The 13,204-nt window shown below is 36.3% G+C and overlaps 1 protein-coding gene across 30 annotated transcripts in view; it reads right to left on the minus strand.

Moving 5' to 3' along the window:
* KDM4C (lysine demethylase 4C) overlaps positions 1–13,204 on the minus strand; it is a 404,595-nt gene that overhangs the window by 225,986 nt on the left and 165,405 nt on the right. For 2 of the 30 annotated variants that reach the window (XM_063788003.1, XM_063788002.1), the window contains exon 1: positions 12,028–12,145. The exons of the other annotated variants lie outside the window; for them this stretch is intronic. The gene's annotated coding sequence lies outside the window, so the exon portion shown is untranslated. Of the gene's footprint in view, positions 1–12,027; positions 12,146–13,204 lie in introns of those variants that run through there. 30 annotated transcript variants of the gene reach the window in all.

Consider the following 13,204-nt stretch of genomic DNA (forward strand, 5'->3'; position numbering starts at 1 on the left):
GAAATTCAAGGACCTAGAGGAAAACTAAGTTAGTCTCGGCCTCGTACCATACAATGAAAACAATACTAGATGGGTTTAGAAAAAAAATTATAAAATTTTTAAAAATCTAAATGACTATGACTATAACATTGTAATATACAAAGCCTTTCTGAGCATAAAACAAAATGCTGAATACAGACAATAAGAAAGAAGACTGGTAGTTATGATTAACCTTATCTAAACAAACATCTCTTCTTATAGGCATTAAGAAAGCATTAATGCTAACAGGAAAATGAAATATAAAGGACAAAAAGGAAAGAATTTTAAAAACATAAAATGACTACTAAAGATGAGAAATGTTCAGTTTCTCGTGTAAATAAATGTATTGAAAAATTTCCATTCTTTACCAATAAAATTAGAAAAAAATAGCTTTCACATCTAGAGCTATTTAGAGTACAAAAAATCAGAACAGAAGTACGGTTGTAGAAACTCTAAGGTGACATTCTTCAGAGAAATTTGGCGCAAGTGAATGTAAACACCTCCCAGAGATTACACTGGGAAGGACCTAGAAATGTATTCACATGGCTATATTTGTTTTTGTTAATTTACAAAAGCACGACATTTTCATTTGATTCTGTTAAACACCCTGACCTCTTCCATAATAATCCTTCCCTTCACTATGACTTAGACCAGTTGGGATCAGAGGAGCTGCTGGAATATTTGGGATCTGGCCAAGAAGCAAATGAAGTGAGATGCATTTATTTTGAGTTTAGAGATAAATTTTAATTTATAAATAATAAAAAGGCAAAAACAAAAGAAAAAAGGAAACAAAAAATAATGTTTTAGAATTATTTAATAATTCAATTAAAGAAGAGTGAAAAAGACAAGTTTTCTGCTGACTGAACATAAAATGACATTAAAAAATGTAAAAGAAAATTCATAATGAACTATAGAAAGAACGAGTGACATACTGATTATAAACTCAAAGAGTATATTCAATATATTCAAATATTATTCACTGTGTATGCACACAGACAACATAAACACACGCACACAAACACACACCTTGAAAAGTCTCAAAATATTACAACTCACATATCACAGAAACTTGGTAGAGATTTACCCTAAATGTGGATAACAATCCTAAAAATCTGCATGGCATACAAATACCAAGTTGTGACAATAAAAGAAATGTTTTAAAACTATAAGTAATGCTCTCCAAAAATACGTTAAATAAATCAAAAACTGAATCACCTTGCCATATTCTCTTCAGAAATATTACAAAATTACTGCGACGTGAAGAGGAGATCAATAATAGGTAGGAACAAAAAGTAAAGAAAAATGTCACGGAGTTGTGTCAGGTACATCTCTATATAATTAATAAAAAATAAAATTAAAATATGGTATTGATATATTAGCAGAACCCCACTTTACATATCTTACTTTCGAAGTCAGAAAATGCAGTAAGCATAATTTCTTTAAATATAGATTGTCAAAATCTCTCCATGTATAGTATCTATTGCAACTACTTCATCTCCAATCCATATGATCCACTAACCCCCTTGATTACACAAGCAATACCATAGGATCATTCTCATCTAATGACAAATGAAGTGACTGGACATAACTCATTCAATTTTTCATACCAAGGAATTCATGCAAATTTACATTCATTTACCACAACTGAATTCTCATTTGAATGGTATAAATTTTGCCATAAAATACCAATAGAAAAGACATCTGGACCAAATAAAATATCATAAAATCTGTGAGTTCCAACTGTGCTGCTTCTGATTTCTATGGAATTAAGTACAGACAGCCCAGTCCCTTCCATGACCAGGAAAAGTTTAAGCAAACATTAAAAACACATTTTGCCTAAGATTCAAGACCTTAACATGTTAAGATTATTTCCACTATCTTGAAAAATATTAATAAGTACCTTAGATTAAAAGCCAAGCTCAATCAGTTACTATTGCCTATATGTAGTAAAATCCTGGTTTTAAATGATATTTAAAATCTAAAATATAGTTAAATTCACACAAATATTATCTCTAAGTAGTAAATTCCATCTATTTTTTGATAAATTCTCAGATTATAAATTTAGTAGCCCCATCGTTAATTTTCTCAAGTAAATCCTACTTAAAAGATGATGATTTTGTCAAAATTAATTAATTTAAGCTTACAACACTTTCTCCCTAATCATGAGTTCAAGATACAAACATTTAGGCAAATAAATATCAACAAAAAATACATCAATGCTACTACTAAATGCTTTATAATCCACAAATTGCTCTGAATTTATGCTACCCAAAATAATATTTATATATACATTTTCACAGCCAGGGTGACAGGTAAAATTGGTTTAGTTAATTGTTTCAAAGGAAGGATGAAACTGGTGGTAACAGAAAAAAGATAAATTATATTCATGTTATATTATTGTTTACCTAAGATCAATTGACTAACAAGGAAAAAATGAGAGAGAAAACAAGCTTCCTTGTGTGTAAGCATTTTCATGAGTATGTGAGCATTTTCGTGGGTATGTGTGCGGGTCCGCGGGTTTGTGCAGTGAGTAAGAGGTGGAAGGTATGTCTGTGGCTGTGTAGAGCAAGAAAGAGAGTGAGAAGGAGATCACATAAGGTCACTGGATGATCACAATGTAGAGCAAGACAAAAACAAGATCACTGCATAATCATTGAAACACATGCAAAAATAAGAACACTATACAAACCACAGGAATAACCAACACCTCTAGTTCCAGCTAATTTGAGTAACTCCCATGTTTTTGCTAATTACACTTTTAGCTTGCTCCAGTCCCCCTGTTGTATAGATAAAATGAAGATACCAGATCATACAATTGCCCCCACATTCTGCCAGCATCCAATCCAAACCAAAACCACTCTTCTTTGAACCCTTCCCCTAACAATACCTAAGCAAGCCGAAATCTACTAACAAGCTCTTCCTAAGATCAATGGTTCCCTATGCTGTGCTGTTTCCCCTGTTGCACAGAGGCAAAAAAAAAAAAAAACTCTACCTTGACAAAAAGTGTGTTGCTGGTGGATTTTAGAGGACATTTACAGAAAGAATATTCAAGTTAAATTTTTATCCCTAAGTAACCTATATATTTAACTTTCACAATGCAAATGAGTGCCAAAATACACAGCAGTTTTCATGTATTTGATCATACCCTAATTTAGGTGATGAAAGCAAAAAGATGTGAGCCAAAATCTAATGAGTCACCAAAAGACATGCTGCAGCTCTTTTGAACAATGTACTCAAACTATTAAAAGGAAGTGCCATTCCATAACTGATGTGCATGAAATCCTGCAAATGAAAAGCAATTTGGAGAACAGAGTTTAACACCCCAGCTTCCAGACAATTAAAGGATAAACTACCACTGTAATATTAAGCACTTCCTGCACTACCTAGGCCTTCTGAATCTGGCATAAGTTCAAATGCAAGGATGTTCAATCAATAAAGATAATAAATTCAGATGCCAATTCAACAGCACCCTCTGCTTGCAGATAATTTAATTTCATTTTAGAGGATTTCCTAACCCAATACATAATTCGACAAAATCTATCTTTTAAATTATGAAGCTAATGTAACCCATTTAAGATAGATAAATTTAAGCTAACCAGAAGGAATACATTATGACATTTTTACATTTAAATAAGCCCGACATGACTGAAAATTAGCAAGGATCCAGGTAAAAGTCTGTCTGGAGTTTGACACTGATCTCCTGGCAGCAAGGCATAGCAAAGTGAATCTCAGAATTTAGCAAGCATGAGAAACATCTGGGGACCCTGTAAAAAAAGATTCTGGCTTAATGATTATTCAAGTGAGGCCCAGAAATCTGCATTCTTGACAAACATTTCAGTTGTCCTGACACAGAAGGCCTTCCATTCCCACTTCTACACAATGCAGTAAAGTATTCTATAGCAGCAGACTAAAGTGTTTCCACTGGGGCAGATAATTATTTGTGCAAACTTTTTTTTTTTTTGAGACAAGATTTCCCAATGTCGCCCAGACTGGAGTGCAGTGGGGCAATTACGGCTCACTGCAGTTTTGACCTCCTGGGCTCAAGCAATCTTCCCACCTCAGCCTCCCAAGTAGCCAGGACCAGAGGCACAGGCCACCATGCTCAGCTAACGTTACCCAGGCTGATCTAGAACTCCTGGGCTCCCAGGATCCTCCCCACTAGGCCTCCCGAAGTGCCAGGATTACAGGCAAGAGCCACTACACCTGGCCCTTATTTGTGCAATTTTAAAGTGGTGTTTTATCCAAAGAGAAATGCGAAGTTTGTAAAATAATTTTCTTCAAATGATAATGACTTCAAAAGACTTACAAATCTTTACAGAAAATAAATTAACTACTTAACATCTATGCTCTAAAAATGACTATAAATATTTTTGTAGTTAACAGGAAATCACATTCAATTGTTTCCAACTTGAATAACAGAGGTAAGAAAAAAAAGAATAAAAATCAGTTAAAATTCAATCAGAGGCCAGGCTCAGTACCTCACAAATCCTTTACAATCCCAAAACTTTGGGAGGCTGAGGCAGGAGGATTGCTTGACTCCAGGAGTTCCAGACAGCCAGGGAACCATGGCAAGACCTCGTCTCTACAAAAAACTTAAAAAAAATTATGTGGGCAAGGTGGCACATGGCTGTAGTCCTAGCTACTCAGGAGGCTAAGGTGGGAGGATCATTTGAAACCAGGAGGTCGAGGCTACAAGGGGCCGTGATCATGCCACTGCACTCAGCCTAGGTGACAGAGTAAAACCGTCTCAAAAAATAATAATAATAAATTTGATCACAGAGGTAACCACTGCTTAGCATTTAAGAATATCCTTTACTCCCCCTATGCTTCCTTCTATATTCCTTGAGTTTTGCATCATTATATAAAACATCAAGGTAAAATTGTCAAAGGAAAGGCACATCACTACTACGTGAAAGCCTTAATTTAAGGAAGTACACAATTGTAATAATTACAGAATCCACAGCCCTAAAACAAAGAAAGACTTGCAGTTAGTTCACAAACCCCACAGGAAGAAGTTTCATAACGGAGGGAAAGCACACATGGAACAGCCTATATTGCATTCAAGCCATCCTGGTAGCAGAAGAGCAGTGGCAACAGTGACATGCCACTATACCTAACATGCACATGAGCCCTATCTCATATCAAAGAGGCTGCCATCTTCCTCGTCAACACAGTACTGGAAAGAAACAAAACACAAAATTTAAAAAAAAAAAAAATAGAAAAAATAGAAAAAAGACAAAGAGGCAGCCATTGGCCTCAGTACCTTACAACCTAGATTCCAGGAAGCTTGAGTGACTTCTAGCTTGGAGGATTAAACATACACACACACACACACATACACTTTGAGGGCTAGAACATGAGAAAAAAATAGATAAGGCTAAAACAGACATAATAAAATAAAAGGGAAAAGGGAGCCAAATACATGGGTAAGTTTAATAAATTACAAGAAACCAGTTTTATCTTAAAGTTATTGCTCTGCTACTTCACCCAAACACAATGCGGTCAAACCCATTCTAACAAAGATGAAAGTATACGCTCTACCAATAACTGCTCTACCAATTTACATTGGAACCCTTTTTAAAAGAGCCCTTTTTAAAAGAGTTTCAAATCATCCGAAGTTTTCAAGACAACATGTAAATCCATATGGTTATGTGAAATCTTGTGATACTCAAACACTGGCAATTAATGTAATTCAAATATTTCTAAGACACTGTGAGGCACCACAGGATACAAACACAGACACATATACACACACACAACAGAGAGAGAGACATAGACACACAAACATACACACACACTTGCTCACATCTGCAGGCTGGTCATGCCCTGCAGACTCCTAGGTACAGATTACTCCCAGGCTTCCGGGTGAATGTGATGTGGATTCTGCTGAGAATGACCGTGGTAAGGAGCGCATGGCCATCTCTGGCTTGGCTGCCACAAGGTCAAGCATGAGGGCAGTGGCATAGATCTGACATTAAGCATCTCATCCATTTCCCTCTCACTCTCAGTTCACATGGCTGCATGCATGCCCTGCCCTCCTGGTAACACTCAGAGGAAAAGCAAAATTAGATCATTGGCCCTGAAATGTAATAAGGTGTTTTTAGTTGTTACGCTTCATTATTCTATCATATGTTCTGATAATTTGTTTTCATTTAATTTAGGATAATGCACACTTGATTCTAAAATATATGCTCTCTGATAAAGTCTAATATACAGCATCTATAAGAAACAAATTTACAAGAAAAAAAACAACCCCATTAAAAGTGGGCAAATGTAAACAGACATTTTCCAAAAGAAGACATACATGCAGTGAATAAACATATGAAAAAAAGCCCAACACCCATAATCCCAGAACTCTGAGAGGCTGAGGCCGGCAGATCACTTGAGGTCAGGAGTTTGAGACCAGCCCAGCCAATGTGGTGAAACCCTATCTCTGCCACAAATACAAAAATTAGCTGGGCACGGTGGCTTGGGAGGCTGAGGCACGAGAATCGCTTGAACCCAAGAGGCAGAGGTTGCAGTGAGCTGAGATTGTGCCACTGCACTCCAACCTGGATGACACGGCAAGACTTTCTCCAGAAAAAAAAAGGAAGAGATGCCTTCCTCTCTCAAGCATGAGGGAATCAGTCTAAACAGGGTGAATATTTTGAGGTTGCATTATTAAGTAAAGAACAAATATTACACAAAGCTCACCCAATGTAGAGCAGCCAAAAAGAATGATACGTTTTTTTCTTGTAAATTTAAGTTTCTTATAGATGCTGTATATTAGACTTTATCAGAGAGCATATATTTTAAAATCAAGTGTACATTATCCTAAATTAAATGAAAATGATAATGAAATAAAGTTCTGGGAAAGGAATATGGTAGTTACATGTCTTATGATATATGGATACTTATGTGCTGTAAAAAATGAATATTCGGTTCAAATACAATGCTAGTGAAATGTAACAAAAATGACAACTTACATATTTAAATGGTGGCTATGTTTTTTTCCCACTTTCAATAAAATTATGACATCTTAGAGCTGTAATGACTTTCAACAATATCTCTGCCTTGTGGATGATTTTAAATCTTTAATATTCAAATAGCAATTTGCACTGTTATTAATCCTTTAGCATATAGATCTTATTTTTATAGAGGTGGAAATGAAAGTTGACACAATTCCCGCAAAGATTTTAAAAGCTACACTCATCTTGTTCTCCAAGGTAGTGACAACAGCGGGCAATAATTGTTCACATTTTGAAGCTCTAATAACATGAAAGTCAGGAATGATTATCTCAGCTAGGCACAGTGGCTCACACCTGTAATCAAGACCAGCCTGGGCAACATGGCAGAACTCCCTCTCTACAAAAAATACAAAAATTAGCTGGTCATGATGGCACATGCCTGCAGTCCCAGCCACCAGGGAGGCTGAGGCAGGAGGATCACTTGAGCCTGGGAAGTAGAGGTTGCAACAGCCAATACTGCACCACTGCACTCCAGCCTGGGTGACAGAGTGGGACCCTGTTGAAAGAAGAAAGAAAGAAAAGAAGGAAAGAAAGAGAGAGAAGGAGGGAAGGAGGGAAGGAAGGAAGGAAGGAAGGAAGGAAGGAAGGAAGGTAGGTAGGTAGATTGGTTATTGGGTTTAAAGCACATGGGGTAAAAGTAAAAATAAAAAGTGGTTTCTACCCACAGGATAAAGCCAACGTTTTTTATTTAGACTTTCAGTTATTTCCTCTGCCAAGAGTAATTCAATATAAATAACATATATAAATGCCAAGAGAGGGACGGAATCACTTGCTGACCACCACATGATAATCTTCAAATGTATCCTTACCAAAGTGTTTAACTTTCAAAACAAGGAACCCTATCATTAATTAGAAACAGACTGCTGCCTATTCTTCGATTTTAAAATATCCATTCTAAAGTAACTATGTGATAGCTCTAAGTAACCATAACCACTGTAACGAAGTGTAAGTACCTTTAACATCAACACCCAACTCTACATCCAATCATAATCCCAGCATGCTTTAAGGCAGTGGTCCCCATTCTTTCTGGCACCAGGGACTGACAAATCTGGTATGGGGTGGTTTGGGGATGATTTAAGCATGTTACATTTATTGTGGACTTTATTTCTATTATTACACTGTAATATATAATGAAATAATTATACAACTCACCATAATGTAGAATCAGTGGCAGCCCTGAGCTTGTTTTCCTGCAACTAGGCCATGCCCTCACGGGGGGATGGGACACAGTGACAGATCATCAGGCATTAGATTCTCATGAGGAGCATGCAACCTAGATCCCTCCCATGTGCAGTTCACAACAGGGTTCACAATCTATGAGAATCTAATACCACCGCTGATCTGACAGGAGGTGGAGCTCAGGCAGTAATGCCAGCGATGGGGAGCAGCTGTACCTGCTGCCCTTGCTGGCTCACCTCCTACGGTGCAGCCCAGTTCCTAAGAGGCCACTGGAACCTAACCACAAGCAGTCTGTGGCCTGTTAGGAACTGGGCCACACAGCAGGAGATCTGTGGCGCAGGGGTTGGGGACCCCTGCTTTAAGGAATGTTTACAATCTTTAACATCACTGAACTTTGTCTAATAATGTTAGAAACTACAGACAGAACAACAAAGATAACACAATGTTGCTTTGAGTAACAGGTCTATGCATTCCTCATAAATGAAACATGAGTAAGTTAACCTCTATGAAAGAACAATAATATTTTATTATTAGTGTATCTGAAAAATAAATATTTATATAAGAAAAAAATTACCATCTTTCTACTCTCCTCAGACTCTTCTCTTTCCAAATATTCCTAAAACCATCATTTGCATAGCAGAAGTAAAAACCATTTGAAGTTACACAACAGAAGACTGACAAACCACTAAGCCACACACAACTCTTCAAAAGGCTCTGCATTGCTGGAGTGATTTGGAATCTTGTGGTTTCCCAAGGGAAGCTATAAAAATCAGGGAGAATGAAAAGAGTGCTGGCTGAAAAACCAAACAGATGGCTTCACCGACTAAAAAGCCAGCTGAGCTTAGAAGATTGTTCCCATTTAGAGTATCTTCCAAAAACAGCTTCATACGGTCGGTTTTCATTTTCCCATTCTTTGCCACTGTTATACTACTATTCCAGAGTTTGGACAGTAGGAGCAAAATATTAGCTTCCTGTAGAGGAGAACAAAAGACTATTTCTTTTCATCCTCCTAAAAAAGTTTAGAACTGAGCTGCACTCTCTGGGTCATCATAAGCCATCCCCTGGAAATGGGGCTTATACCATGGGAATAAATGTACACAAATATATTTAACAAATACATATTGCACATAACATATAAATATGTTTTATGTTCATCCTATAATATATATCTATATATTAAATATTATATACACATTCATTCACACAAACATGCAAACATTGGCTGGAGGAGGGCAGTGCAGGTGATCTGGAGCATACCTTGCAAATCTAATTAGTACTAAATTATTCTGTCCCATTTATGTGATATATGTTAGCAATTTGTAAAATATTGAAAGTAACTGACAAAATGATTAATTTTAAACATTTATTCTGGCCGGCCACGGTGGCTCATGTCTGTAATCCCAGCACTTTGGGAGGCCAAGGAGGGCAGATCACCTGAGGTCCGGAGTTTGAGACCAGCCTGGCCAACATGGTGAATCCCCATCGCTACCAAAAATTCAAAAATTAGCTGGCCACAGTGGCACACTCATGTAGTCCCAGCTACTCAGGAGGCTGGGGCAGGAAAATTGCTTGAACCCGGGAGGCAGAGGTTGCAATGAGCCAAGATCATGCCACTGCACTCCAGCCTCGGCGACAGAGCAAGACTCTGTCTCAAAAAATTAAATTAAATTAAATATAAAGCATTTATTCCACAGGAGAGAAGAAAAAAACAGTGTTCCCAGACCTCAGGAAGCAATGTTCTATTATGTAGCTAGTGTTGTGGTGAAGACTCCCAGCCTGCTAGAGCAGCATGTGCACAACAGGTAAGAATGGCTTGTTTGCTATCAAAGAGGTTAATATCCAATAAGATGTAAGATTACAATAAAAACTGTTGTTTAAACACAAAAATACCCTACTATATTACACATAGGAAGAATAAATACTTGGCATTATGCCCAAAACAAAACCTAACTGCAACAAGTAACTCTGCAAGAGAAACACCTTCCTTAGAAGTACCCTACTATATATAACAAGCAGAAGGCTCTGCCATGCACCAATGAACTATTTACCTTTCACCACTGGCTATTTTTAAATTTTAATTTGCTTTTTCTGTCTTCAGAATTTCAAACTTTAAATGTGAATGACAATTCTGCAAGAAAAACGAACAAGGAGAGTAAATTTTTAATTACTCGCTGGGTGAGGTGGCTCACACCTGTAATCCTAGCACTTCGGGAGGTTCTTATGTTAAAAATAAATATTAAAATTTTAATTATCATCTATAAATTGTTTTAGTCTTTCTGATTGACTACAATAACTTACTTGTTTCCTTTCTTGTCATTTCTCTGATAAAAGTGGCAAGAATGTACATAAAATCTACACAATAAAATGGCCAAAATATTATATGTAACTACAGGGATATGGGTCTAGAATCTGTAACTAAAACCAAGTCAGTAAAAGAACACATTTAATGAATATTTTCTCAATGCTAAGTTCTAGGCACTGTGCTAAAATCTTTACATTCCCCTTCCTCTAGCTCTGTAAGGGAGGTCTTATTACCTTAGCTAAGGAAACTAAAGCACAGAGGAGATAAGTTACTTAGCTAAGGGCACATAGTTATTAGGAAGCAAAAATGGGAGTTACCAACAGGTCCCTATTACTCAAAAGCCTGTGCTCTTAACCTACTATACTATGTACCTCCCAAAATATAGTTTTCACAGGAACCTTTCTACAAACTGGCTTCCAGAGAACAGAATAGCCATGGGAAGTCTCATTCTCATTCATCAGAATGATATGGCGTTCAACCTAAACCAGGAAAAGCAAAACTGAAAATGGGCTGAGTGATTTCTCATGGGAAATTTTCACTTTATCTTAAAATAGTATTACCTAATTTACTGGACCATCAAAAGTGACTAAGACTTCACTATATTAAAAAGTGAAAATATGAAATATTCAATGGCAATAATGTTTTTGTTACCTATAAATGTATATATGCATTCTTTTTTTAGCAAATCAAATCTATGTAAAGTAATACTCTTTGTATACATGTATACCCATGCCCACAAATCTCCACGATTTTAGCATATATAATTTTTAAAAATAGACATGCAGTTCTGCATGGGGTAGTATCTTTCTAACATATGTAAAATCACTCATTTAGTAAGCAGCGAAGTTTAAAAATGAAACATACAAACAGCTGGATATCCTGAAATCACAAGATATCTTTTTTTATATTGTTTGTTTATGGAATTTTTTCCCTTCTCTCTAGGATTCGAATAAACTCCATATATTCAAGCTACCTTCTGGCACTACATAATTCTAGTTTCCATTTGAAAGCCAAATAAGTTACAAAAAATTGTTTGTAAAAATTCAAAGCAAAATATGTGAAATATTAAACATAAGTACACTTTTCTGACAATGTAATTCAATAGCTTTTACTAAACAAGAAGATGACATTTTAAAACTCTTACTGTTTATTATTCTTTCATCTACTTTTCATGTCTTCAAAAAATTCAAGCCCTAAATCTGGAATATAAGTTTCTTGTTGACAAAAATCAGGACTTTTATTTTCTATCAAGAAAAATTCCCCGCAAAAACTTAATGCTGTTCAATAACAACACATAACACAAACTATAAAGACATACATTAAAGCGACATACTCATGGGTCTTTTTGTAATCTCTATTTTGAAGTATCATACTTCCTAATAAAAACGAAGTTTTGGATGATTCTGTTAAGAAAAGACATTGGTTATGAAATATTACAATGAGAAATTAGAAAGGAGAAATATAGGCACAATATCCATCTCAAAAAAAAAAAAAAAATTAGCCGGGCGTGGTGGCGCGCACCTGTAATCCCAGCTACTTGGGAGGCCAAGGCAGGAGAATCTCTTGAACTTGGGAGATGGGAGATTGCAGTGAACTGAGATCATGCCACTGCACTCCAGCCTGGGCAACAGAGCAAGACTCCATCTCAAAAAAAAAGAAAAAAAAATACACATGAAAAATCATGTTTTACTGTAGCTAAAAAATATATGAACAGGATATAAAAATTGAATAAAAATCAAACATCTGAAAATTACAGGTGAGATGAGTAGGGATTAAAAATAATATGATTATAATTACAGAATGCCTAATGGAACAATTTTACGAACATGCCAAGGATATGCCTAAATAATTGAGATTTTTGTAAGTAATGATGAGAGAGGAAAAAATAATTGAGATATTATCTTTTATATTCTAAAAAACAGTAGGAAGAAAAGCTGGTGGTGGTTGACAACTTTTTCCCTGGTTAAACAATACTCATTCTTCTAAGTCAGTAGTTAAGGAACTTCGTATTTAATAAATTTCTGGAAAATTTTCCCCAAAACCAGTTTAGCCGTTGTAATATTTAAATTATACATAAAACTTGTGTCATTGTTATTAACAAAAAGCCAAATCACTACTGAAAGAAAAAAATCTGAGTGTATGTGCACACATGGTTGAGAATAAAGAAATCTGGTATACCTAATTTAAAAAAAAAAAAGAGAAATATTATTTTTTAATCCTGAATATTAACAACTTTGCCTCATCTTGGTAATAAAATCTTATTTTTTTGGAAAAAGAAGGATCAGTTCATATCCAATTAAAGTTCTCAATGAAAATTAGAGTGGGCCGGGTGCAGTGGCTCACGCCTGCAATCCCAGCACTTTGGGAGGCCGAGGCGGGCGGATCACGAGGTCAAGACATTGAGACCATCCTGGCCAACATGGTGAAACCCCATCTCTACTAAAAATACAAAAATTAGCTAGGCATGGTGGCGCATGCCTGTAGTCCCAGCTACTCAGGAGGCTGAGGCAGCCTGGTGACAGAGCGAGACTCCGTCTCAAAAAAAAGAGAGGATATAAGTTGGTATTTAAATTTAATTTTAGATAAAATTATCCAATTTTTTTTTTTTTTGGCGGGGTCTTGCTCTGTCACCCAGTCTGGAGTGCGGTGGCATGATCTCAGCTCACCACAAGCTCCGCCTCCCGGGTTCAGGCCATTC

This window comes from Pan troglodytes, chromosome 11 (genome assembly GCF_028858775.2).
Source record: "Pan troglodytes isolate AG18354 chromosome 11, NHGRI_mPanTro3-v2.0_pri, whole genome shotgun sequence".
Lineage (NCBI taxonomy): Eukaryota > Metazoa > Chordata > Mammalia > Primates > Hominidae > Pan > Pan troglodytes.